Raw genomic sequence first — 5,481 nt, 5'->3', positions numbered from 1 at the left:
AACCTGCTCCCTAATCTCGCCACAAATAACAATTTCATCATAAACACCACGGCGAAAAAAGGAAACGGGCTCAGAGCTGATCCATTGAAGTTACACAACACTGATGACCAATTGAGTAATTAGAAATTATTTCAGACCCCCTGAAATATCCTTTAAATAAGGGCCTTGAGCAATTTGTTGTGAAGCCCATTTGTGGAAAGTATCTGCAGATGAAAAATATGCAGTTTCATTTGAAAGAAAAAAAAATTAAAGAAATCCATTTCATTAACTGTAAGCAACTGAAGTTAAGTGAAAACTCTCTATGAAGTGAAAAGCTAACTTCCTGTTCTCCACATCCCTGTAAACAAACACATACATACAAACAGTTTGTTTATTTATCACAACAAATCCAAATCTGACTCTCTGCCAAACAGTTGTGACATTTCAATGGTCTTGTACAGACTAGTCCATGTTTTCCTTCTTTACATTTGTAGCAGATGGGTTGATAATTTTTTCCAACTGGTAAAGCCATGGCCAAATTTTTAAAACATCTCAGTGGGTTGGGATGAAAATGCTGACAGGGAAAGCTTAGATATCATAGTTGAATTCTTTCCGGTAGTTTAGGTTTATTGAATGTGAGGATATAAGTGCCTGTTCTGATATTCTGATTCTCATTTTTGATAAGGATATTATATATCTTGTTGTTTTAGTTCAGACACTATTTCAGCTTTATTTATATCCTGGAGTTATTCTCTGGTTTAGAATACTCCTTTACTACTGTGTAGTTTTGGATGTTAACAAACTGTTATAGCGACATTTGCTAACATGTTGGCAAACGAGTCGCCATATTTGACGCATCTTACAATCAGCAAGTGGGTGCTGGGGACCTATTCTTCCCAGGGTCCCCACAGGTGGTTGTATACCCACTGTGGAACAGATCAAAGCAATGTATAATTCTATACTGCCATCTAGTGGAGAAAACACAATGCAATTGTGAATTTTGCTCTATAATTCTTACATTTTGTAAAGCTGCTCTGAGACAATGTGAATTGGGAAAAGCAACATAGAAATAAAGCTGAATTAAAAAAAACTTCTTTACCACACACTCCATGTACTGTACTCTGTCTTGCTCCTAGTGACTTTTCTTCCCTTCTCACCAGCACGTTCCACCTGTCCAGTTCCTTCACAACCTGCTCCCTTCTCTCGTCAGAACATTACAATATCATTTGGAAACATCATAAACTATGGAGCCTTTTTACATATTTTACTGTACCTGCTATGCTGATATACCTTATGGTACTACAAATGAGGATAGCTTACTGAGAGGAATGTCAGGCTGGAGGGATTTCTGAAGTAAAAATCCCTGTGAGTTCTCGTGTTTGTCTCTGTGTAGTCATCCAGGTTTTGATCCAACATCCTTCAATAAGGTTTTTTTTAGCCATATTTACATTGCTTCATTTCATCACTCCTGCTCCCCTACCGCCTCGAAGTCCAACAAGGGAACACACAGAGCCATGGAAATCCACTGCCTATGTACCAAGGATACAGGGGTGATGTACTTGAGCTAATAGGACTAAAAGTTCATATTTCCTGATTGACACAAAACCAACACCCAACAGGGAAAGATTTTACTAGCCGATTGGTTGGACTGGGCCTTTTCCACTGCCCGTCTAATTGAAGTATTAGAAGTATTAGACAAAGCACTGTGTTGGACCTAAAGAAGCCGCAGCCAAACACTTCCTCTGGTACCAGGACAGCTTCCAACCACAGTAACGGGTTGCAGCTCACGGTAAACGAGTCGCCCCATTTGTCGCCTCTCACGCTCAGCAATTGGGTGCTGGGGACCTATTCTTCCCCGGGTCCCCACAGGGGGGTTGTAGGTGTACTGGTGTTCCTATTCAAGTGACTGGTGATTGTATACCCACTGTGAAACAGATCAATGCGCTGTATAAAGCTATACTGCTATCTAGTGGAGAAAACACAATGCACTTGTGTTTATTGCCTTCACAATGTCTTCACTATGAGTGAATGAGACTGGCTTTTCTCACTGTGATTACGGGCAAAAGACGGAAACACCATCCCATTCAGTCAGAGAGCATCTTTACCAATTTTGCTCTCTTCAGTTCCAGTCCCAGAGCCTTGGTTTCATACATGCAATTCCTAGAAACAGGGCAAATGTTATTTCACACATTTTTTTAAATAAATACAATTGTTCTGTTCAGTCAGTGCATTAAAAGATGGTGGGTTCCTTTTTTTTTTTTTTTTTTAAGTCTGGCTCGTCCAAATGTTTCCTCCTCATACCACCTAAGGAAGGATTTCCTTGCCACAGTCGCCCCAGACTTGCTCATTAGGAATTAATACACAAATTTAAATATGTGAATTTTGTTCTATAATTCTTACATTCTGTACAGCTGCTCTGAGACAATGTCGATTGGGAAAAGCACTCCATGCACTGTACTCTGTCTTGCTCCTACTGACTTTCCTCCCTTTCTCACCAGCACGTACTTCCACCTCTCCAGTTCTATCACAACCTGCTCCCTGGGGTGATGTACTCGAGCTAATAGGACTAGAAGTTCATATTACCTGAATGTCCCGAAATCAACGCCCAACAGGGAAAGATTTGACTAGCTGATCGGTTGGACTTTCCCAAAGTGAAGTCTGAGACAAAACACTGTGTTGGACCCGAAGAAGCTGCAGCTAAACACATTCTTCAGGACATCTTCCTCCAGAGTAACAGGTTGCAGCTCACGGTAAAAGAGTCACCCCATTTGTAGCTTTTTACGATCAGCTAGGGGGTGGTAGTGCTATTGAAGGTGTACTGTATTCCTGGTTGTTGTATACCCACTGTGGAACTGATCAGAGTGATGTATAAAGCTACACTGCCATCTGTTGTACATGTGGGGAAAACACAATATACTTTTAAAAGCCTTCACTATGAATAAACGTAATGATAAAAAAAAATATACCTACATAATGACCTGTATACACAGCAGCAAAACGGACTTATTTGAATGAAAAACTATGCACTGAATGATGAAAAGCAATTCTAAATGATAAGTCAATTCAAAATCTATTCCAGTATTAGGTCATGGCACTAACTGGATCAAAGAACAAAAATAACCCATCTAAGTGACGTCCGAGAAAAAGAACTGTGTTGGTCCTTGGGAAGCCGCAACAACCCACACCCTCAAGCTTTGGGACATCTTCCTCCACAGAAACGAGTTGCAGCTCACGGTAAAAAAGTTGCCCCATTTGTCGCCTCTTACGATCAGCAAGGGGGTGCTGGGGACCTATTCTACCCCGGGTCCCCACGGGGGGGTGGGGGGTGAAAGTGTTGTACTGTTGTTATTATTATAGTGACTGCAGATTTTATACCCACTGTGGAACTGATCAGAGTGATGCATAAAACTACACTGCCATCTGTTGGACTATTGGGGTAAACACAATGTCTTGAATGCCTTCACTATGAATGTGCACAATGATAAAATAGATATACCTACATTCTAACTTGTATTTAAAGCAGCAAAACTGACTTATTTGAATAATAAATAACTATACAGACTGAGCATGATGAGTCAATTCAAACAGTATTCCAGTATTAGGTCATGAAACTGGATCAAAGAAATAACCTCCATTTTCTCCCTAATTTTTTCTTCACCAGCTAACTCTTTCACAGTCACACAAGAGGGTGGTAAAAGCTACTAGTTACAGCACACTCAGATCAAAGCATAATCTGCCCTCTTTTGCATGTATAAGCTCTCAGAAACCTGCCATTGGCTTTTGTCGCTGTGATTGACAGACAAAAGGTGGTAACACCATCCCATCCACTCAGAAAGCATCTTTTTTTTTTCTCATCAAATTTACTATCTTCAGTTACAGCCCCAGAGGGTTGTGGCATTACCATGATTTTAAAACATGGAATCCCTTAGCAATAGGGCAACAATTATTTTACACCTTTTTACAGTTAATACAATATTATGCTGTTAAATCAGAGCATTAAAAGAAGTTGGGCAATAAGGCCTGGCATAAACTCAGTTCATCCCAAATGTGATTAGTACCAGTATAAGCATGTGAATAAGTGTTTAAAAATCCCCAATATTCTGTATCTGCTCTTCTGGAAAACAAAAATATGCTTTTTAAACCCAATAGAAATTAATAAAAAAAAACACTTACCCCGGTGTCTTCATGAAGGGATCGAAGTTTGCAGCTCAATGCAAGGATTTTCATACTTACATTCAGTAGCTCATCACATGTCCAGTGAGTCTGACAGAGCTTTCTTTCAGCTCCTTCACTGGTGTTTGCAGTGTGTTTCTTGGTGCATCAGGTCGGGGTTCTCATGCTCACGAACTGTGTTCACGTTCCAAACATTCGTACCGATGGTATAAGTACAGAGGCACTGTGATCTTTCTCCTGCTCCTAAAGGACATGCATGAAGTAGAGGAGGTTAAAAATGTATGAGTATTTAATATTTACATTTACAGTCATTTTAATAATATAAAACATTTAATTTGTGCATTGTAATGAAATTTGATCTGGTGTGATAAAATTTTGTAGCACGTCTAAATTGTTAAAAAGGCTTTTTTTAGACACAAATTATTACAATAATACACCAACATACTTTGTCTCAAAGATGTTTTATAGCTTTGAGATATATACAGTAAGTTCTAACAAGCTTTCTGAAAGATCATGGTTTAGTTTTGTCTCAGTAAATCATCCTCAATCAGACAGACTTGTCATTTTAACATCAATCATAACAGTAGATTGTCTAAACCATGCAAATCCTTCTTTAGTTATTTTAATTGTATGTTGTTGTTTTCTTGAAATCTCCCCACCAGATTCAGTTTTTTTGGCAAATAACATTTAAATTCTACTCTTTTTACAGCTCTCCATACATATTTACATTACAGAAGAAATGCTAGATTTAGTGACTGCATTTACTGTACTGCATTTCTTTAATTGGCACTTTCCCTAGCATCATCTTTACTTGGAGAATAAATGCAAATAATAAGCTTGATTATTACCATTACAATGATTAGTATATAAAAAAACTACTGTATTATCACTGACATGTAAATACACTGGTCCACCGGAACTCACGGGGGTTACGTTCTAAGACCCACCGCGAGTTACGATAATCTGCTCATTTTGGACGAACCCCCGCAGCCCCTATGGTACCTTAGTGAATTCATCTAGACGCTTCATTAAAACGAGACTTTTGATCTTCACGCTCCTGAATGACAGCACTGGTCAATGTCTGTTAGTCTTGTGATGTTAGTTTTAGGAAACTGAATGAGATTTTGAGAAGAACCTTGGTGGTGATCGAAGGTTTGACGATCATTGTACCTCCTGCAACTTCACAACCGGTCACGACGATGATTAACATGCAAATGAGTCTCTGACTCTGTTCGCAGCTTTAAATAACAGATGCAGGTTCTGTTTACTGTGACGTCACCTGATCATCACGTAGCAACCGGCAAACTTTTTTTGCAGACGATTAACTGA

The 5,481-nt window shown here is 39.1% G+C and overlaps 1 long non-coding RNA gene across 3 annotated transcripts; it reads right to left on the bottom strand.

The window, feature by feature from the left end:
- Window positions 1-437: 437 nt before the first annotated feature.
- On the bottom strand, window positions 438-3,057 carry LOC124386816. 3 transcript variants are annotated; one of them, XR_006926020.1, is made up of 3 exons: window positions 2,380-3,057; window positions 1,079-2,139; window positions 438-947 (listed from the first exon to the last, which is right to left on the bottom strand). It is a non-coding gene; the product is annotated as an uncharacterized LOC124386816 (long non-coding RNA). The 3 variants fall into 3 exon arrangements; XR_006926021.1 differs by having other exon boundaries at window positions 438-905; XR_006926019.1 differs by having other exon boundaries at window positions 438-1,176; window positions 1,270-2,139.
- Window positions 3,058-5,481: the final 2,424 nt, after the last annotated feature.

Source organism: Silurus meridionalis, chromosome 1 (genome assembly GCF_014805685.1).
Source record: "Silurus meridionalis isolate SWU-2019-XX chromosome 1, ASM1480568v1, whole genome shotgun sequence".
Taxonomy (NCBI): domain Eukaryota; kingdom Metazoa; phylum Chordata; class Actinopteri; order Siluriformes; family Siluridae; genus Silurus; species Silurus meridionalis.
The sequence above is the reverse complement of the archived record's forward strand: the minus strand, read 5'-3'. Positions and strand labels throughout refer to the sequence as shown.